Genomic DNA, 24,135 nt, shown 5'->3' on the forward strand with positions numbered 1-24,135 from the left:
TGTGTGTGTGTGTGTGTGTGTGTGTGTTGATCATTGATTATGCCAGTGTTCTTTTAAAACCCACATTGATCTTTGATCTCTCCTGATTTAGAACATTTTCTTAATAATGCAAATCCCATATTTCTCAAAGTCCTTAGTGGTGTACTTGGACATCCCTACTAATTACACACTGCAGAAAAGTCATATATTCAGATTCCAAACAAAATATGGACACTTTTGGGGTAAGAAAGACTAGACAAAAAAAGACTTGTGCTATCGGTGGAAAGAGTTCCTGACAATGGCCTTTTCAGATAAGAAGCAACATGTGATTACTACTGCTGGCTTCAGTACAAAAGTTCAACTATTTTGAACTTTGACTGCGGTGTACGCATAAACTTGCCAAGAGGTGTGCTGTACATTGCTCAACACAGCAACAAACTGCCTTGGTGCAGGGGAAGCCATTGAAAATATAGGGTTTCATAGCGCAACGGTGCTATCGCTGTGGCCTAGTGAATGGCCTTTTCTACATGTAAACTGAATTTAAATCCTCTTAACTTGAAATAAAAAGTAGTATAAATGTGATTATGTTGTTTTAACTTGAAACTGTAAGTTAGAATAATGCAGAAGTGTATATCGGTTAGACTAGTTAAGAGAAGTTTTCTTGCATTGAAAAAGTAAAATAATTATTTGTTTTAACTCAAAGTATTGTTGAAACAAGTTATAAAAAGTTTAATCAACTCAAATACAACAGTGAGACAGCTAGAACACTGTAGTTATATCAACTTTATGAACTTGAATTTGTGAGTTGAAACAAAGGCAATCTTCAAGTTCAGTTAACTGCATTTTCAAGTTAAACTAACTTGAAATGTCTTACAGCTTTGAGCAACCAGCCATAAATTAGTCCTTAGTCTGAATAAGTGGATGTGGGCTGCTGCAACAGACCTTTTATTTTTTGGTTAATAGCATTTTATCACATCTCAAAGCCTCATTGTGCTTCAAACTAAGTGCTTGACAGTGGAACCCATTTTCTTTTAAGGACTTGTCGTCCGTGTTGGTTGAAAAATAGAGGTTCAATGATTGATTAACAATTATGTGAAATGAAAGCAACATACTTAATGGACCTTGTGGTGTGATTGTTGTCTTAAATTATGGTTCTTTAGATTTTTTTTTTAAGGTACTTGTCCATGCATTTGTTTTTGCACATTCCTTTTGGCTGCTGTAGCTCTTCAAAAGAGAGCTATAATACATTTTTATTTATACATACATTTTGTTTATGAGGGAAACAATACAGCCATATAATAAATAATGAATTTTCACACACAAACAACAGTAGGTTACATCTGATCTACACTTGGAGCTTCTTTCTACTCCTTAAATTCCATTTTTCCTTTTTCACATTCAAAATAAATCCCATCTGATCTAAGCTAATTCAGCATGTTTGAAAACTAATTTCTTCCTCCTTTATTCCTTATTTATTTTCTACTTTCTTTCCCTTCCTTCTGTCTGTCCTACTTTCCTTCCCTTCTTCCATCCCTTAATTAATTTACTCCTCCCTCTATGCAATGAAAGGTCTATTGGTAATGGAAAACTAATCCGATTAAATGACTATCCTTCTATAATTTCTGTCTTTCTTGCATTCATTCATTCACTCCCTATAACTGAGGATATTGACAACCTAGGGAAAGGTTAATTCAGCCTAATTGACTGAACTTTTTTTCCCATCTTTCCTGCGTCCTTTCCTTCAGTCAAACAATTAAATTACACAGCCAAATTATCTAATGACTGTCCTTATGAAGAGCTCTTACTGGAAAACGGCTTTCTAATGCCTTCTTTATTTTTCAGTAGCGATGACACTCACTTCTTTGATTAAACAAAGCACAAGAAAATTACCAAAAGTGCCTGAATGACTTGTCAGGTTATGCACACATATACCACCAGTGCACCATAATGCAGTTAATGCAGTGCTTCTACATATTCTATATTAAAGGATATGCATTGAGACATGAGTATTTAACAAACAGGGAGGGGATGAAGATGCTATCAAGTAGCATTATGGGAACTGTAGTGATTTTGGAGCTTGATCCTTACTAGAATCTAAAATATCATAAAATTTCACCTTCTGTTGAATATCAAATCTGTCTCACAGTAAAAGTCAATTACCTACAATCGTATTTGTTAGAACAGATAATCACTGACTCATCCACATCGTGACAACCTATAGTTTTTTATACACAGTTAACTGCAGAAACGTTGCACTCTTCCCTGCTTCACTGCCTTCTCACTGTATCCATCAAAACACCTAATAAAACATGTTGATAGATGGTGGTCTCCCTAGGGAAAAATATTTTGTTTTCACACAGAGACAAAAGAATATATACAGTATATGGAGGAAACCTACTTCGAAGAGTTGATGTCTCATAGATTTTGCTGGCCAGCAAATCTCCTCTTTGGGGACAGAAAAAGCAATCTTTCTAAATAAATAAATAAATAAAAAGCCTCATCATTTTCTATATGAAGAATGTATGAGAGGCAGCCCCCTGAAGTATTTGTTTAATTTGATGAGAATCCATTTATTCTCCACAGAGCTGGTTGAGAGGCCGGGAGAGTTCATCACTTTTTTGAAGAGAAGTTTGAACACAGAAAGCTCTGCTTTGTTAGTGACCATAACGCAGTTGCTCTTGATGTCATCATGTAAACATGACAAAGAGGTAAATTAAGGAAAATTAAGATAAATATTTAATTTTGTGGAACCTTTAACTTTTCTGGCGGGACTGATAGCCCCCGATGTTCCTCCATTACTTGTGGTCAAACTTTTGGTGGAAAATATGTGTCAAGTTTTAACAGGTGAGAGGCGGCCAGATAGTTATGGGTCATGTTGAAAGAAATGACATGACTGATGCTGAGATGCTGTGTTTCCCCTGCTCTTACAAATGTGCATAATAATCTTGTCAGAGTTTATCCCAATCATGCTTACTCAGTTGTTGTTACCGTGTTTTATGTAGCTAATTTCAGATACATAGCACTACCAAACTGTGTTGAGCAATGTCAAGAGCGCTGCTGTTCGTCCAGTGTTGCTCAAATTTACTGGGAAACCATAAAGTTCCAAAAAACTGGATTGTAATTGGCATCTATGCTAGCTGTATACAGGCTGAGCTAACCTGAATAAAAATGTTTTAACAACATTCAACAACTAATACACTGCCAAAGCTTTCTGTGTGGAACTCTAACCTGAATTTATGTTCTGCAGGTCCCAAGATGTAGACTATATTGTGTGCTAAATGTTTCAGCACAAATCCATGTCCTGTGCAAACCTAACAATTCTGGTAAACCTAGGAGGAGTAAATTAGCCTTTCAACATTCCTGGACAACAAGTTCTCATACCAAATCAACATATGGTAAGTGCCATCCAAAACAATACACATGGCTCCAACACAATTCAAATGCTTTCACATCTCCCACCTCTATATTTAAGGTCTGCTTGACTTTAGGCAAGTACAACTGCTTGGTTAAAGCCGGGGCAGGCAACGCTAGAGAACTAGCAAGAGACAGCTGAATGAGTATTTTATTTATTGATTGCTGTCGGGATGTAAAGATAATTTCAACGAGTATAATAAAACAAAAGACTTTTTGTAACAGTGTAACAACATTATAGGGCAACTGAATGAGACGTCATAGTACTTACTTAGCTTCAGAGAGAGCATGACAACAAGAGCTCACATAAAATTAACCATAAGTTATTTTAAATGACCAGTGATCAGTACTGCCGTTTTTCATCATGAAGATAACCTCTTCCTGGAATATCGACTCTTTTCACACACAAACCTGACATGAAAAGTTGTGAAGATTGATGAATAAATGTAAAAGGGGTGGAGATGCACTAGGTGTGGTCATGTGACACACCACAAGCAAACCCACCACTTAGAGGTTCCTGCAGATGGATTAAATGTTTCTGGCAGACAGATGGAGAGATAATGAACAGACAATCCTGACAGTGTGACTAACCTGACAGATCGAAAGGTGCAGATAAACTTGGAGGTGTTCCAGAGACTGTGGGTGGTGGCTGTATGAGAGGACCAGGTTTTGGGATGAATGGACAGATGATGGATGGAGGAAATGGGAGACAGAGTATTTGGCAGCAGTTGAGCTGCGGGTATTGACAGGGCAATGCTTTATAAAATAAGATGCATCACTAATGCAGCGAAGTGGAGAAACACACTGAAATGAAATAACTTCAAATAGTGAGGCTGGTGGATAAATATCACTTACAAACCCACATCACTCTTTTCTTAATGAGCCTATGTTAGTTTGATCAGAGAAACTTCTAGAAATCCACTTTTCTCCGTATTGCTTCTGCACTGCATTTTTCAGGGATCAGCTGTCAATCAAACTGTGTGGGTGTGAGGGTTGTTGGTGGTGAATGTCACTCGTGGTAAAAAGTGCTCTATCTTCAAACTATCCTTAGCATCATTTAACTATTTATTAAAACATATCAATTTAGCAAATCTCACTGCAAAGATGAGGCAGCATTTATGAATTATGACAGTGGAGATAAATGTGATCAAAACTAAAAAGCTGCGTGGTTTAGTTAGGTTACACAGCTGTGACTTTTTTTAATTATTTAATCCTATTGTGAGGGGATCTGTCTTACAGTGTTATCAACTTAAAACAGATCTTAGTATATTTATTGTATAACCTGATATACAAACTGTAAATAAACATAACTAGTAATGGAAAAAAATAAATTATAAATGGAAAAAACAATGACAATACAGTCTTAAATGCAACCTCCCATCACCACACAACAGAGTGAATACTCTATGGGCCAGATTTACTAAAGGTTTGCGTGACTGAAAACGTGTGCAAACTTGATATCACCAGCAAATTAGCATGTAAGCTTTTCCAAAGCAGTTTTTCAGGTGTGCAGTCCAACTACTTAGTGCAATCTTAGGCAGGATGGTCAGGTACATATGATTTCACATACTCGGGACGCAATGAATGAAACAAACCAAGGTTTTTTATGCAGTGGCTGCTTTACCTCTGACTCTCCATGGCGGAAACCATTAAAACATGTAAAACCCTAATTTAAATACTGCCACCTCCATTGTGTCTGCACCTGTTGTCATATACGCAATAATTCTTAGTTAATCACCCATAACAGGTACTGCAATTGCACATGCAATATTTTAGAATGCATGTGCAATTTAGGACTCTTTATTCGGGGTGTTAGTAAATCCAGCCCTATGAGTCCTGTAGTTAAAGATCATGGTTGCAATACAACTGACTACATAAAAGGAGACTATTGCCTGCATTGGCACTGAATGGTGAATCATTAGTTGTTCTCAGTGCAACACTTCTCTGATTGTGTTTGTGTTTGTTCAGTTCATCTACTGCAGGTAACACACTGACCATGGAAAAGTACCATATACAACCCCACTTCAAAAATCCCTTTAAGGATTAAGCGTGACCTCTATGTTTCTTTTTCTTTGTAAATTTTCTAAACAACTTTAGTACATGCATTTTTGCTACCTTTTTAAGCTAGCTATCTTTAGTCAGATAGAAGATTTAATGTTTTTATTTTATTACATTTTATTATTGTGACTTCTTTCATTTGAAGAATGTACAGTTTATTTTCATTTTCATTATTATTTTTTAGGTGGGTTAAATCATGTGGAACAGCAGGCTTTCCAGCTAATTAGCTGAAGACAACACAACAGCCAGTGCTAAACAGATAATGACTGTAAACAGTGCTGTTAAATGGAAATTAGCCAATGATCGTGTTATTAATGCAAATAACCTATAACACCTGGGGACTGTAATGAGACCACACACACACACACACACACACACGTGACCCTTTATTTCTAGTTCTTCATAGTCCTACATTACATGCAATCACAGAGGTGATATGCATGTGAACTGTACGTGCATGCGTGTGTTTGTAGGAAGGGTCATATTAATTAGCTGGTTATCAGTGTAACAACAGAAGGTCAGAACAGGCAATGAGGCTGAACATGTGTGTCCTCTACTGCACAGTCACAGAGCTGCTGGGAAATGAGGCTGAACCAATCGGTGTTTCTTCTGACACAAGCTCTTTTAACACACTTGTTAACACTGCTTCCAACTCTCTTTGGCTCTCCATCTTTCCTTCCTTGTTTCTCTTCCTCTTGGATGTCCTTTCATTCCTCCTCATGCGAGACATACTCATTATGTGGATATTTCATCTTATGTATCATCAACATTGGATAATGAAAATAAAGCAAGACTGATCAGTCAACTGTGTTTTTCCTTGTCATCTTCCATAAGCAAAACAACACTGTAGATGCCAGGGCAAAGCAAAGCAAAACTTGATAGGAACTTTTTATCAGGCCAATTTCTAATGTGAAGAAATGTCTGGCTGGTTTAGTTAGTCTTTCTGTCATGTTTTTAGCAACTAGCAACTAAAAACACAGATGCTAAATCAACTTGTCCCTTGTCTTCATCACACCTATCTTCTTTTCTTGCATCCATACTCCTCACCTCTTTCCATCATATGACACAACCTTCCCTCCCATTGTTCTCCAACTCATCTTCCTACCTTTGTTGTAATCTTGAATGCTGTATCAATACTAATGAATGTTTCTGATTATTGAAACATGCTGTAAAGGTGTGTATTTGAATTTTCTAGAATCATGTCTTTTAAATCTCTCCTACCTCGTTCACTTCCTTCACTTCCTCCACCTTGTCCAACCTACACACTCATTCTAAGAGCAAAGAATTATCTTCCCTTTCTTCCTCTTCTTCTTGCCTTTCTCCCCTCACCATCTACCTCTTCTATTTGTATTTGTACTTATTCATCTCCCCTTTTCCTGTCATTCACTCCTGTTCTTTTACCTCTCTACGTTATGTACATCATTCTTCCACCTTACCCTTTTAAGCATCTATCATCCTTCTGTCCTTTCATTCGTGCATCTCCTTCTCTACCTCCTATGTTTTTTCTCTTTCTGTACCTCCTCTCTTCCTCTCCATCATCCTCTTCATTCTCTTCTGAACCTCTCAACCTGTTATCCATTACTTTCCTCTTTTTCTCCTCCCATCAACTCGTCCCTGTTCTTCCTTGTCATCACACTACCTCTGCTTTCTCTTCTCCTTCCTCTCCTCCCTACATCATTTCATCCCTCTTTCTTTCATGTAATCCACTAATCTTTGAATGGTGTAGTAACATTTTCATGAAAATTTCACCTCAGCTGCATCTATAATTCAGTGCCAGCCTCGCTTTATCAGTCATTACACCACACTCATGCAAACACACACTCAACAAGCTCTCTTCCTCTGCACTCATCTTACACCTTTTTTTCCTTATCTTCTTCTCAGTTTTTCATCCATTTTTCTTCTACACTCTCCTCATGTTCACTTTTTGCTGTAACAACCAAGTGTACATGTTAGCAAATATCTTAAAAACGACTTGGCTTAGAGTCTAAATTCTTTCATCATTTTAATATCCAACTTTATCTGCATCTTTGCCCCAGTCTTCTGCTCTAAAATTTCGTTGATCTAAAGTTATTAAACTATCAAATTTTGATACATCAACCTTTTTTTAATGTGTGCATGGCTTATTACAATAAATGGAAATTTGCTCAGTGTTGGATCAAGCCAACACATTCTCACTCCCGACTCGTCACATATTGATGCTTGGTCAAGGCCCTTTTGAGTCGCTTGTTAATGACCTGGGTACCCCTTTTGCATCATTTTTAGACGTTTAAAGGCTCCGCGGTCAAGTTAGCAATGCTTAGCAACAACAAATATGCAATGTCTGCTAAAGTTAGCGACAATTAATATGCAACATCCAGCTAGACTTTCAAAATAAAACGCTAGCGTTTCGAAATATTGCCATTTTAAAAGGCACGTTTGGTTATAGGTTTAGGCTAGAAAACTACTTTAGAAAAACATCTTGGTTTGGGTTAAAATAACTACATATGTCAGTTAACAGGTCAGTTAACTGACGTCACTTGCGTAACTTATATAAAAATATTCAATGTTGACTTTTTGTTTCACACAGGACACGAACCCCAGTCTCCTGGTTCAAAGTCTGGGTTCTGGTTACCCTTTTGTGTTGTTTTTGAACTTGTAGGGCAAGTTAGCAACGCCCAGACAAGTTAGCAACAATAAATATGCAAAGGCTAGTAACACTTTCAAAATAAAACTACTGGTTAATGTTTTTGACAGAATGTGGTTAACATTGTAAAATTCAGCAGTTTGGATACAGGCACTATAACTACTTGGTACCTGTGGTGGAGACGGGGAGTGAAGGTAACTCTAAACTACTCGAGTTGACTGTAGTGCGTGCAATAAAACCTCATGAGTAAAAGACAATACTTTACCAACACATCTGTTTAACAAGCATAATATGTGGAAGGTGTTATTTAATCTGTTCTGTCCACAGTCTCTTATCCTCTGTGTTATAAAAGCACACCACACTAACACTAGCTTAGCAATTAGCTAAAGGTACAACAAGCTAAATGAAAGCTGTCTGTAGTGTAACTGTTCAGCTTAGTTTCCCATGTAGCTTCAAATTGACACATTGTTACCTACAGTGAATCACAGCGGAGACCGAGGGGAAGAGGACAGGAGGAAAGACTGATGTCATATGCAATAGCACTGTCTTCTTCTGAAACAGTGAAAAACATCCACACCTTGACGACATGTTTGTTTGGCTGTAGCTGCCTGCACTGCGTCTATGTGGCTCTATCCACGCGTAGCAACATGACGCCCAGAGCGCAACAACAGCAGTGGCGCATGTCAGCATTATTTTATTCTTTTCATCTAAATTCTCAGCCAAAAGTTCCTGAAATAATTCTGATAATGAAATCGGCCAATAATTGTCGGATAGAAAGGCGGAGCTGGGGTTGCGGTGTGTTATGAGCTGTTTGCAGAGGAAGCAGCAAGGGCAGGCTACACAGCATATATAAGGAGCCTTGTATGGCATTTGCTAATAAATGCTAAGAGAGGAATCATTTGAGCTGTCAGCTGGCTTAAGATGGCTGCTATCAGCTGATGTCTGGGATTGTGAGCTGAGCTTGACATTGTTGCCTTCCTGAACTAACGGTATGCTTGAGTTGACGCTCGGGTAATGAGAAATGCGTTGTTATATTTAAAAAGCGGACCTGATTTCCGTCCCACCCGCTGCTGTTGACTTTTTTTCCAGTCCCGTTCCAGTCCCTTGATGAGTAGTGAAATTGACTCCCATCCTCGCTTTCCAGTGGGATTCCCGTGACCCACAGGATTCCTGAAAAAATATCAGCCTCCCTACTTCCTGACAATGGGGGCATTCTCCCATCTAAGACACCATGTCATTGAGGATATGTCAAAGTTTACCTATTCTACCTTCTTATTTTTTTCTGCTAAAATTATTTGTGCAGCAAAAACCTTAAAACTCAGAAACACAAAAATAGGCAGGTAGGTTGCAAATACCACCCACTACTCAGTTACATATAATTACACACACTAACCTCAAGGTGATGCTGTAATAATCAAGTTTACGTGTTTGCAATTATCTCAAACAGCTTAGTTTAGTGTGAGAAATACTTTATTACTTTAATCTCTTAAATCCTCTACATGTGATCTTCTACTATTAAAATGTCAAATTTTGCATATTTTGCAATCTGCTTTGACCCCAAACATTGCGGGTTGAGGCTATATTTGTTTTCTTGTTTTTCTCTCTGTAACTTAGACCAACGTTTGACTTTTGTCCTGCAAAAAGATTGCAAATGATTTCAGTTATGAGGTTCTTTTAGGCTCATTGTTAATTGCAGATTACATTCTGTTTAGTGGTGAAGGCCATAAGAAATTTAAAAGGTGTGCTGAGTAATGTTTTAATTACTCAGAAGATTATGATACGGTAATTATAATCAGAGCATGATTTAATATACAAAAAATTAGCTGTATTGCTTCATAACATTATAGCGAAAGGAACATTGAAGTCACACATACTATAAATTGACATTAGCCTATTCTTTCTATTCTGCTTTCTACATTTCACTTCCCATGATGCACTGAACTCATCTCTCCTCCTCTCTCTCTGGTTTGTATGCACCCTCATACCATTAATACATGTTACTAACTTGACCTCTTCCCTTTCCAGTAGTTTTGCGCTTTCTCGTCCCTCTCCTTTCTCCTCCTTTCACTTTCTCCAGGTGCAGGCTCTGGAGCTGTGGAGTCTGGATCTGTGGTGATGAGTTGCCTGCTGCTACCATGTTCCTGCTCAACACCCTGTGCTACATCTGTTATTACTAATCCTATTGTTACTATTATCATCATTAAAGAGGTGGTGATCATCCATGTGACATCACAAGGATGAAAGCTAAATGCGCCTCATATAACGCTTGCCAAGCGGCTACTCCGACACGCCCTCAAAAACACCGGTGGAAAAACCTGCAGCACACCTCTCCTCTCCCTTCCAAACACTAGCTACCCTCCAGGCAGTCAATGGACATAAAGTTGTTACTGTGATGCAGAGACAGAGCTCTTGCTCCAGTCCATGTTGCCAAGCTGGTCGGCAACATGTACAGCTGAAACAAAGCGGTGTTTACCGGCTTCTCATTGGCCCGCCCTTCTCTGCTTCTGATTGGCTAGTAGTCCTTAACTAGGAACTGCGCATGTGCAACTCCCAACAAAGATCATGTAGAGACAAGATGTATCACTCCATAGCTAAAACGAAGCCTTCACACACAGTGTGAAAAGAGGAGCTGCAGCAATGTGCAGTATGACAAAAAATATGGTGTTTTTTGAAAAATAAACCATGTAAACCTGTTCTGGTACAACCCTTAAATAGGATTTTGAACCTGAAAATGAGCATAATACCACTTCTTAAACATCACTATAATTATCAGTACTATTTTTCATTTTCAGTCTACTACCTTTCTGTGTGGATACAACGACCCCAGTGGGTTGAGGCAGATGACCACTCTGAGTCATAGTTTTACTCAAGGTTCTGCCTCTTAAAAGGAAGTTTTTCCTTGCCTCTGTTGCCAAGTGCTTGCTCATGGTGGGAACTGTTGGGTCTCTGTAAATAAAAACACAAAAATACCACAAAGCGCAATGTGATAACTGTTGTTGTGAATTGACGCTATGTAAATAAAATTTAATTGAAATTAATTCATTAAAAACAGAGTAAATGTATCTGTATTTACTTTATATCAGTCCAGACTCAATAACCCCTAATGACAAAGTGTTCCATTGGCTAACACCGAACAAAGAACCTTCCTGTGTTTACTTTCTCGCCGCTTACACATCTGATCAATTAGTCAACGTTCTCACATGGCATTCAGTGATGCATTTGGATTTGCATGAATTTTCTTCTGTGTGAAAAAAATCTGAATCAAGTAAAAAACACGACTCATCCACTGATTTGGACAAGAGCAAAGGAACTATAGATTTGAAAATGCCCCTCAGCTGAAATGTGTCTATGTCACACTAACAAAGCCAAGATTGTAAGCGAACTGACAGCAACATTAAGGGAAATAAATTACAAATGAGACAGTGCAGATGGAGAGAGGTACAAAGACAGAAGGGATAAAGAGAAAGAAAGCAGATGATGGAGAGACGAGGAGGAGGAGGAAGAGGAGAGGTTTCCATCTGTTACTGTGTTTCTGCTGAATCAGGGAGGTGACTGAGTTTCTAAATGTCAGGACTCCTCTTGACTCCTGACTGCACACACACACATACAACCCCCACCCCACCCACACACACCCACACCCACACACACACACACACACACACACACATAAAGGAGGGCTGTGAATTTTGGAGCAAAGAGAGAGCACAGGCAATTTGCATTAATGAGAGTTTAGAACAAAATTTTGGCAAAGCTAGAGAGAGATCAAGAAAAGAGTAGAGTAGAGAGAGAGAGATGCTGACAAAGACAGTGAACGGAAGAGAAAGCAGAAAAGTCAGTCAGTTGACTAGTCAGTAAACAACTAAGTCAGTCAAGTACATCAGTTGTAAGTCAAGTGGCTACACAAAAGCATATTCATGAGATCTATTGTCAGGAAACACAAACACAGGAGACACAAACAAGCAAACAAACAAAAAAGAAAACAGCCTTTTTAAAAAGGAAGCTGTGAATGTGGTAGTTTCTGGTATCATTACGCTTTGTTTGCTAGGCTGACAAGGCTGTGAAACATCCAGTGTCAGAACTCTTTTAAATGCACCACCAGAGGGTGATCCAGTGGTTGACTGTGCACTGAATAGAACAGAAACCAACGAATATAAATCTATAAACTGAGGATGTGATATTGAAAACAGTCAACAAGTAGCCTATTCCCAAAGTGTTGCTAATGAGCTCAAACATGCAAAAGTATCTGATCATTTACACAAGCAGCCATCTAGTCTTCTACTTAGTCAGTCATCTAACTACTCCCGTATGTCATTGTCCTCTCATATTTCTCCCCAAAGTGTTCACAACTTTCTGTCCTTTTCATTACGTTTTCTCGCGATTGACAATGCAACTGCTCCACAACTCACTCCCTCTCTCTCTCACTCTTTCTCTCTCTCGTTCTACTGCATCTGCTCGGACAAGTAGCATGTACATAACTCTGGACAGAGCTCGCGGTCTGGTAGATTTCAGGTGGACGAAAGAGAATTTGTGGGCAGATGATAGCAAGGTAGAAAAGAAAGAGAGACACATGTTTAATAATGGCTTTCGTGAAGCTTTTTCGTTCACCGTGTGTGTGTGTGTGTGTGTGTGTGTGTGTGTGTGTGTGTTATTGCAGAACGCACAACATTAACAACGCGCCGTTTCAAAAATAGCGAAACTTTTCAACATTAGCAAGTAGTTTTATTTTGAAAGTCTACATCGCATAGCGCATATCCCTAAAAAGCAACGCCATGGGGTCTTGACCAAGCGTCTATATGCGAAGAGGTGGAAGTGAAAATGTATTATTTTGTTTAAACAATACAAACTTACGTCAATAAGAGTTTCGGATGAACAAATCTATCAGTGTTGGTTTTGTACTGGGCCCAGCTGGTTGCATGGCGGTTAAGGCACTAACCATGAATCGTAATGTCCCTTGTTTACATCTAGCCCGGACCTTTGTTGCATCTCATCCCCCATCTCCTGTCAACTCTCTATTGTAGCTATCCAGTAAATGTTTTAGTTTTTGGTTTTGGACCTTTGAACTCATGTATTTGGTAACCTAATGCCTTTCTTGTTGCTGCAGAAGACGTAATGAAACATTTTTCTATTTTCTACTTCTATATGTTTAATGCTCCAAACTCTCATATTAACTTGACAAATGAAACATTTTCAGTCTGATGATGGACACATTTTGGGGCGTATTTGGTTTCCTGCTAGCCTTTACAGACATAAGACTTTATAGACGCCTGTTTGCCATTACACTGGGTGACATTTCATCAACATGACTGATGTGTTGTGACAAGAAGCAAGCCAAATAAGACAGAGGTGTGTTTTTAATTATCAGGATAAAAGCTGTATGAAAAAAAACAGAGTCACATCAGAGATGTTTCCACTATTCTGTGTTTTTGTACACAATGATAAGTTATTTTTCGGTTTGTTGGTTTATATATGTTAAACAATATTTTCACCTGTCAATACCTGTCATTCGATTCACTGTGATTATATGCTGCACTTTCTAGAAATACTTTTGTCTTCCAAATCACAGCTCTCATTTTGGACACAAACTCCTTTCTGCATTATTATGAAATGCTTGAGGCTCAGTAAAACCACTGACTGTCTTTACAGTCAGAAAAATTGATGAGTTCAGTCTTTGTGCGTTCAAATTGTTGCAAACAACTGAAATGCTTGTGGAAAAATCAGCAAACCAAAGATTAATTATGTCAGTTGGAAAGTCTTTGTTGTCGATTATATTGCATGTATATGAAATAGCTTTGTAGTTATAATATCTTTGAAATGGTGACCCCCCATACTGACTGATTTTCTGCTTCTATTATGGTTAAGTAGGCTACGTAGTTTCATTTTGTCTGTTTTACCTGTGTTAATTGTTGATATGCAAGGGGGAGTCTGCACAGGGTGTTTTATTTTGAAAATCGAGCGGATTCTCCATGCTGTTTTGTGTCTGACTTCCTGCCCGGTTCATCCGCTCTGTGCTGCTTGATGCGGCTTCTGTTAAATACTGGAAGTGAATATTTAACTTTAGCTAAACTTTTTTTTTAAATAATCGCAAATCAAATCGTAATTGCAATATCTGACAGAAAAATTGCAATTAGATTTTTTTTTGATTTTTTAGTTCTTACATGCTGAGTGTGTTTCTGGGACTAATTCAGGGTATGTTAATGATTTAAAAATGACTCCTATTTGGATATTTAGATCCTGACATATTGGCAATTGTGGTAAAACTGCACTTGTGTTGGTGTGTGTGTGTGCCTGTATGTCTTCTCACTTGGCCAAATAATGAGTTTATATTGTTTTTACATTTTTTAGCCATGTGGCCATTTGTACAGGTTTCAGCCCCACAGCTTAATTCATCTAGGGGAATATAGATACAGATATAGCAATATAGATACTTTAAGATTGTAAGAGTGAGTTTGTGTTGAAATTGCTGAAACTTGTTTCCAGGTAATACATTTAATAAAATGCCTCATCTTTATTAAGTGCAAGAGTTTCTTGTTTATAACACAGCAGAGAAAATTTTTAAAAATGGCCACAAGTTGAGAAATAGGTTTTGATGGTGTTGTTTGAAGTTAACTGAGCTTAGTTGGTTCAATCTACTGTACAGACCTTACTGTAATGTACTGTGATGTACACAGTCTGGCACATTCTTGTTCCTTTTTTTATGCATTTAATATAAAATATAATTGGAGAAAAAAAGCAATTAAAAGGACAGGGAATGGATAAAGACTAGAGATCTCATTGAACAATACAAGAAGAGAGAACCAAAAAAAAAAAAGGAAAAACCAACAAAGATTTTCTTCCCGTTGAGATTTTAAGAATCAGAGGGAGCATCCCCATAGTTCAGACAGAGCACGGATGTTACATCAGCTGCTTGGCTACTAGTAACAACCAATTATATGTTTGCAGGTATGCAATGCTGCCTTCATAATGCTGCCTTCATAACCTCACTGTTCTTTCTATCATTCAGCTTTTACTGTCAACAACATTTGCTGCAGCAGATATCCTGCAACCGTCCTCTCTTCAGACCAAAAACAGCCCTGCATGGGCTGAGTTGGTAGGATCATGCTGTTTGAGGTACCAGTAACATGATGAAATCCAATCCAGGAAGTCCAGTTACAGTAATAGTGTGAGCATGAAGGTTTATCAGGCACCAAAACAATGAAAACTCTGAACAGTGGTTTATGATACCACGAGAATGGATTTTACTACTGTGACAACCATGTGGTTTCCTTGACATTGAAGCACATCGCATAACTATGCTTTATTCCCTAAATGTTTTTCATCTGGTCTACATCAGCATGGTGTCTGAGGCAGGGCTGCCAGACACCTCCACTGTCAGGGCTGGTGTGTTTACATGGCTACTATCACAGTATATGCTGGTGTTGCGTCAGGTGGGCATACTTGATTAGCGCCAAGTTGAAAAATCTCTCTTTACCCCACTTCCATTTTGCGCCCTAGACAACCGCCTATGCCATGGGCTGGCCATGGTCTGAGGTTGTTACCCATGTTTTAATTCTGATGCATCTTTCGCACGGAGGCTCACACTTATCTAGAAAAATGCCATCGGCAGCAAACAGGCAAAACCATTAGTACATTCCTCTAACTCTAATGGGAACAGAAATTCAGGAGCAGATTTTAGAGAGAATGTTTTCTTAGATCTGTTAAAAACAACAGACCTGTGCTTTGTTGCAGCTTCAGCAAATTAGCCTACTGTAAATTGCCTTAAGCTCCTCTAGTGGGTTGTTGTCAACAATCAGTGCATGCACAAACGCACATTACAATCATATAACATGGCATAAACAGGTGGCTCAGGATTAATATTTAAATCTCTATAAAAATACTATAATCATGAAACACTGTATATGTGTCGTTGATGATATAAATTAAGCTTTTAAGTGCACATACACATGTAACCGAGCACAACACTTATTTTTTTTATCAAACGAGACCACCTGGTGTTTTCTTCATTATTCATTCTGTATTTCTACTCCACAAGGAAATTGCCACCACTGCTACAGAGAACAGGAAGAATGTCAAATCTCCCTCTTACAAAGGACTGCAAGTTTTACAATCCACGTTTGTATTACAGAATCCCCTCCTGAGAGAAACATTTGGAGCGGCACAACCTGCACAACAAAGAGAGAGAAGCCTGCTAAACCGAAACTGAATTTACCCTCCAGCTGTATTGTTACTGAGAATCAGAGAAGAAATGCTGGATATCCAGGTCATCGCTTGCAAAAAATGACTGCAGTCCGTACAGAAAAACACCTACTGTATGTGAACTTCAATGGTTTAAAACAGTACAAGGTAAACCTACAGCATAATCCTTTTCTGCACAAACATTCAGTAAATCATAGTATATCCTGAAGACCCCCCCCCAAACACACACAAACTCAGCATATCAATTCTAAAAACATCTGTTGAAAGTTTAAAGTGTTACATGGAAATCTCCAGCAATCCTGAAATATTCCGAAACATACACACACACACACACACACACACACACACACACACACACAGCAGACGTGCAAAAATGTTCCAAACATTCAGTAACATGTACAACCAAAGGTGCACGGACATCTATAATCTATAGAACCTCACTGGTATGTGTACACAGAAAGTATCATTTTAGTTTAATACACAAACCATGTCTACTTCAATTACACATAATTTTAACAAAATATAGTTTATCTCTTTACACTGACATTTGTCTAACATATTTGGAGTATATTTAAAGCCACAAAGCAAAAGAACCATACATACATACTACACGCTGCTAGTGCTGATACAATTCCTGTGTTTTGGTATGAATTTTTGATACCTTACTGTAAGTCATTTAATAATTTTAAGAAGAAACATTCAAAAATGTTCCAAAAGTTCTAAAATATTAAAGATTGTCTAAACACAAGCAGCTGCACAATAACAGGCAGGACATTTTAGTTTGGTAGCATTATTTTTTTATATGCTCCAGATTTAATATCTGTTATTGTGAATGTAAGTGAAATTCATATGGCCAAATGTTGCATATCCAGCCTTGAATGCATTTCATGATCTTTCCCAACGTGAATGCATGCCAACAGAAATATTCACTCTGTGTAGAAAGCTATAAATATGCAACAAAAATCAATAAATGACAATCAATTATATACATAACAGAGAATACACATGCATTAACAACATAGCCTCAGTGCCCTCTGCATGCACAGCCAATCTAAATCACACACAATGCTACAGAGCACAAACACTAATGAGTTTATAACCTCAAATGAGTCAAAGTGCAGAAACCTCTACTCATCATCAGCACAGAGACTCTAAATAATTAACATGAGCAAGTTCAAATCTGAGTAATTATTTATTAATCCATGATTTAATTTTTCTTTTTTCTATCAATACAGCAGCCTGAAAACATGCAGTACTTGAATGATAAACACACTCTTTCTGTCTCCTTTCCACAGTGCAGTATTGTTGCCACTCAGCTGTGGGTTTGCTTGCACTGTGCTACCACCATCAAGTGTTATATTATCGCTGGTGTCAGGTGAGAACCTTTTATCTCCAGTTTTATTGCTTTGCAGGTGATTTAAGAATATATATATATATATATATATATATATTGGGGGCTTTTTGCCTTTATTTCAGATTGAAATGAATGAGAGAGGGGATGACATACAGCAAAGGGCTGCGGGCTGGACTCGAACATTGGGCCACTGCGATAAGGATATGCCTTGTACACGGGGCACGTACTCTACTGAGTGAGCCTTGTAGGGGCACCCCCTTTCAGATGATTTTAATATTTACATGCACCTCCATGGGTTGAAGTGAGTGTGAATTGCTTCATTGTTAATGGTCCTATGTTGCGCTTTCACTTGTTTTACCTGATTAAACAGCTTTGTGTTCAGTTAGTTTCCTGTATTATTTTGAGAATGTCTACCTCTTGTTTCCTGTTCTACTTTATTTCCTGTCTGCATCCTCCCTGTGATTTCCTATTTTTTTTCACCTGTGTTTATTCATCCTGCTGTTGTTGTCAGTATATCCTTCATTTTTCTCAAACATACCTGTCTGTTACCTGGTGTTACATACTGTTTTCCTCTTCCTTTGGAATTGTTTGCTTTGAGATTTGGACTGCTCTCTGTTTTTCTCTGGCCTGCTTCATCATTATTGTAAGGTTTTTCACCTTGTTTTGAGTTAAAATAAATTACATTTAAGCAGAGCTGAAAGTCTGCATTTGGGTCCTCTCCCTTTTACTCTGTTGCCACGTCTGATACCTAGAACTTGATGATTGACATCTCTGTCATTCTCCATTTAATTATGTTGGATCTGTTCAGGCAGTAGCAATAAAAACCTCCAATAACTGATTTTTTGGCCTCTGTAGACAGCTAAGTTGTCTCTCACATAAGTTAAGTGCAGGGAGAAGCTGCGGATTGAAGTGATAATTCTCTATAGGTTCATCACTAAAAACAACCGCTTCCATATTGTCACATTGTTTTCGCATTCTTTTTTTATACATAAAACATAGATTATAGCTGTTTTAAGTTTTCATTGCAACATCGAGTTCATGTGAGGGTGCAGTCAAACCAAAATTTACCAGACAAAACATACCTACATGGTGTGGCCAAAAGCAAGAAGAACAGGAAATGATGTTGCAAAGAGCTGCAAACAAACTGTTAACTGCTAACAACAGCAAACCAGAAAGTTGTTCATTATAAAGCTTCTTATCAAACACTTTACTACCAGTGTCCTTGCACTCACTATAGCCAAACATCAATGCTCCATCAGCTGCTTGTATTTGTTTTTGCTGTGAAATTCTATAAACAAGGATTTATGTGACCTGTAGCCTATTTCCTGAATGAGAGGTCAGTCCTACCTCATCTCTCATACTCCCTGGATATTTGAGTTTCACAATTTTGTGAGTCAGAGTTCAGTCTGATTGATCTCTGCACAAAGTGAAAGACCTGGGTATATTTGCAGCCAAAAGCGAATATGTTTTGCTCCATTCCTCCATAGAACTGAATGCAGAGGCAAATTCAGTTTGGCAGCACAATAGTTGTCATAGCATAGCTCCATCCACCATTTTCAACCTCAGCAGAGGTCTAATCAAACACCTATGTGAGTGTTCAAGGCATATAATATGGAATGTATAAATTTGTGGAGCCTTAAGCAATGCGGGAGTAAAGCATGAAAAAGTAATTATGTTTTGAGAAATAATTAGTTTTGGGAAAATCTGTAATTGAAATATATTTTATAATTAAGCCTAGTTATGCAAGAAAATCACATCTACTTCTAAACATAGCACACACTTATCAGCAACAAGCAGACTGATCCATACACACAATCATAAACAAATAGACCATCATCAATCCTCTATATATGCTATTTCAGAATAATAAAGATGAAACACCTTCAGAGTCGAGTGGCCGACGATCCACAGCAGCCTTATCCTGCAGACTCTTTTATTCCCCTGAGCCTTACAGTCCTGCCTGTAACTGCATGTTACTGCACAACACCAACTCCACACCACAGAATGCATTTCACACTGTGCACATTAAACACTTAGACACATAAACATGTTATTGTGGTGCCACATGAGTTAGAAATGAGCTGGCACAAGTTTTCTTCTCTTTAAAATAAAAAAAACCCCGCACAAGCTCAAACACCTGCCATTACCTCTGACAATACAACTCATGTTAACTGTAATTTATGATGTCATAAATGTTATACCAGCCTGTTCTCATCTCAGGCGTCATATATACTCGCTTATTTCACGCAAAACGTCAATTCTGCGTGTATAGGAAGCGCGTCTGTATATGACACCCTGGAGTGACAGTTGACAGTCCCCCGAGGCAACTTACCCTTACCTTAAGTTAGTGCCTAAACCTACGTCAGTAAATATATACACGTCAACCGGCTAACCCTACATAGCACCAAATGATGGAATACAGACAAAGTAGGCACAAGGTCCTTGAGCCTTTGTAAAAAAACATGTGTCGGATGTACAGTTAGTTTTTTTCTAGGTTCACAGTAGTCTTGAAACTTTAACACTTTAATTTTATAGCAGTGCTAGCAGGTAGGGTTAGCCATGGAGCCAGGAGAGGAAACAATGCAGTGGAGAGGAGAGCAGAGTAGGAAAGGAGACAGCAGCAGAGCAGAGAATAGTCTGTCAAGAAGTCTGTCAGCTACATCAAATCTGTCAAGGAAATAATCAGTAGATATCTGCAATATTTGTAAATTTAAGTAACTTTTGTTAGAGATTTATGTAGGTCTCATTTAGGGCTGTCCCCGACTAAGAATTTACATAGTTGAATCAGAATCGTCAAGTCCTGCCTATAGTCAACCGATAGTCGAATCCTGTGTGTTTTTGCGCCATGATTGCAAATCTTGAGAAGCTGCAGAGCTGCAGTCTCTATTCATTCAACTTACACTGTAAATTTCCAGCTAAACTGAGGCTTTTGAAGACCGTGCCGTGCTGCCGACAACTGCATGCACGTCGCGGTTCCTCGTGGGTCTATTTCAAGTATAATATTCTTTGCGTGGTTCATCAATGGTGATAAATTATCCGAAAGTGCCGCGAGGTGCAGACAACTCGGCACAACACCAGTGAAGCTGGAGTTCCACTCAGTCTCTTCAGCAACGGTTCCTCTTCCGCCACTACACACATGCTACACCTACACATGCGCACAGACGGACCTAGGGTTAGGGTTACAATTTTGGATTTATTTACGCACTTTAAAAACATTTATTGAAAGTTTTATTATTTTTACATGTTTATTTACAGCATTAAACGTTGAAATGTATATTGTAATAGGCTGTATATTAACTTATTGTCAGAAAACTGGTAGTTCTATGTAAAATCAGACGTTGAGCACCCCCATATCGCAAAAATGGCATGATCCTTGTTTCGTTACGAAGCTTCGACTATTAGATTGACAGTCGAATCAGGTTCCGCCCATCGAAGCATTGAATCTTCGACTATTGGGGTTCAGCCCTACTCTCATTACAATGAGTAAAATCAATAAGAAATCAATAAAAAAAATCTCAATGTAAAAACATCTCTACTGAAATCCCAAATTTCCAGCACTTAGACTAATAAATTCTTCTTTTTTTTCCGCACTTACATATAACGCGTGTGTGACATTGCCTTAATGTGTGTAAATTTGTTTGTATGTCCAATCTTTGTATCTAGCTGGAAGCTTGACTTGTCTCCCACACTGTGTGATACAATAGTAACTGTGCTTGTCCCTAATGAGTGTCAGTGTCTTTGCGTTCTGTGTCACTATTAATGTCATTGTCATTGTCTGTATATGCAATCCTGTGCATCTGGAAACTCCCTCTTGCCTGTTTTAGTAGATGCTCTCTGTTCCTCCTGTAGACTCTTCCATCAAGTGTGTGAACTATGAAGGTTGCTGATGTCTGTTCACACCCACAGCTGGCTGCCATGCGTCTCCTCTGTGTATTCTGACATTTTCACCTATTTGCAGATCTGGCAACTGTCTTGTTTGTCTTTCATAGTAGCTCTTTTTCTTCATTTACCTGTACTTTTGATTGTCAAGTACTTGAGCTTTACCTTCAGCAGTCAGAGTTAAAGATGTTGGATGTTTGGACCTTAGACAACATTCCATTAGCAGCTGTGCAGGAGAGAACCCCCCACCCTCCATCGGTGTGCTGCAGTATTATAGCAGAGCAATGTAAAGATCACTGTTGCTGCTCTGTGCCTTTTTGTGCAAGTTATTGACGGTTTGTACAGTTCTCTCTGCTTGTCCATTGAAGTGGATGCCCTGGACTGGAAGTAACATGTTCAAATTCCCAGCTCTCCAAAAAAAACTTGTGAATGTCGACTTCATTGCGGCAGTGACACCTCAACGGGTCGTGTCGCTCAACTCGGTGATATTTTAATAGTAGTCCTCATGAAGCAGATATTCTGCATTATGGTGAAAGATATCTTTGCAAATCTTCTCCCATGGTCTTCCTGGTAGTGTGTGGAAGTAGAGGCTCTCTTGGATTGCCATTTTTGTTTTAATTACAGACAGCACATTCAAACAAGATGTCCTCTTTTTGAGTTAACATTCCTGGTGAATATAGAATGTCCCTTGATCTTTGTTTACATTTCATCGTTTTCTGTTGACCATTCATTGTAAAGTCTCTTTCAATTTGCATTTCAGGATCATCTGCTGTTGCTTTCCTGAACATGTGCAACTGATCTTCGAAGAAGGTGTAATCCAGTCGACCTTCAGCTCTTCTTTGAGGTAAGCACTGCTCAAAGCATCAGCAATGTACAGTTCTTTTCCTGGCTTATATGTGACTGTGAGAGTGTACCTCTGAAGTCTGAGAAGCATCCTTTGCAGCCTCATGGGACCTTGGTAAAGTGGCTTTTTGAAGATGCTCTCAAGTGGTTTGTGATCACTCTCAAAAATACCTACAAATCACCTACAAACTATGGCAAGTAATTATTTTTCGTATTTCCATTGATAGTAAGTGCTTATGATCCATAAACCAAAGGCCATCCATTCTGCCGTATGACTGCTCCAATGACTTCAGAACTGGCATCCACAGACAATCTCAGGTTTATTGACTTCAAAAGTGTGTCAATTGGTCTTGTTGTTAACGTTTCTTTTGTAGTCTTCCTAATGCCATGCAGTGTTGCTCTCTAGTAGCTGTTTGAGTGAAGCATTGATCTCAGATAAGCTGGGAATGAACTTGGCAAGGCTCTCACCTTTTCATCATCTGGTTTTAGCCCATCAGTGCTGAGAAAATGACCTATGTACTCTAGCCTGACATAGCCAGACCAATTGGCAAATGCAAATTAGTCTGGAACGTCACTTCATTTTTAATTTCCGTGGAGACAAAAATGTCTCTGGATGCAATTGATTAGCCCTTTACCAATCAGAGCAACAAACCGCGTGACATAGCACTAAGTGATGGAATACAGACAAACAGACAAGAAACCACAAGGTCCTTGAGCCTTTGTAACAAAATATGTGCCAGATGTGAAGTTTTTTTCAAGGTTCACAGTACTCTTGAAACTTTGATACTTTAATTTTATTTTTCTCATTATCTTGGAATACATGCATGTTGCAAACTTTGCCTCTTCTCCTGCCACATACAGAAATATAGCACCCTGCACTTTGCCTTTCTGACTGACTTTAACTTTCTATACCGCTAGCAGTGCAAAACAGCTCAAACTTCTGCATCCATAATTTCCAGTTTTCAGCAAGATTACCTTGTAGGCTTAAACTTGACAGTTACTGTAACGGGGACATCTTTCACTTTTCTTTTTCTTTATGATTTTATTCTTACGCTAAGGATACTCACACAATTCATTACAACAAGACTGTATGCAATTTATTTTAAAATGGTAAACTTTTTTTTCATTCATAAAGCCAAGCCTGTGGCTTTTGCTTTTTTGGTAGTCCAGATAAATTCAGCCACATCTCACAGTCATTTCTTATGTTTTCTATTTCTATTTGTTTGTTTGTTTTTTCTTGTATTTCTCAACTTTCACAGATTTCCCTCATTTAGAAAAATTGGCAAATTTATTCGACCCAACTGTTTATTAAAGGCTACAATACATCTCACACTTGACTCCTTTAAATACGTCTCTGAATGCTATTTTGGAGTTGACTCATTTTCCCATACTTTGCTGATGGCACCACAATCAGAATTTTACACAGCTAAAACTAAGAAATAACAAATACACAATTTAAAGCATACCTTTCAAATAGTCTTATTCCTGGATATGCTTCTTACTTTTTATTCAATCTTTTGATGAGTGTTCTGTGATTTGGCCAAAAAAATCTAATTTTAATCAGATTTTCAGTTCTGGTCAATATCAAAACAAATCCTGACATAACTCAGACTGTAGGCTTACAAGAGTAAGACATGTCATAAAATATTCTCAGCATGCAGTGAGGTTCAAATCTGCATCAACAGCCAGTCTGCTGATACTACACATCAGGGATGCAGAACAGGACATGACAGAGTTATAAACTCGACCTGTCAGCTCCTCCTGGTCTGCTTCATGGGGACCAACAGTGAAACAG

At 38.4% G+C, this 24,135-nt stretch overlaps 1 protein-coding gene across 3 annotated transcripts in view; it reads right to left on the bottom strand.

Moving 5' to 3' along the window:
* Nucleotides 1-24,135, bottom strand: part of raly (RALY heterogeneous nuclear ribonucleoprotein) — a 183,414-nt gene that overhangs the window by 158,470 nt on the left and 809 nt on the right. The gene's annotated exons all lie outside the window — the stretch shown is intronic.

Source organism: Micropterus salmoides, unplaced genomic scaffold (genome assembly GCF_014851395.1).
Source record: "Micropterus salmoides isolate LMB-PRFRI ecotype aquatic unplaced genomic scaffold, ASM1485139v1 Ms_hic_scaffold_4, whole genome shotgun sequence".
Classification (NCBI taxonomy): domain Eukaryota; kingdom Metazoa; phylum Chordata; class Actinopteri; order Centrarchiformes; family Centrarchidae; genus Micropterus; species Micropterus salmoides.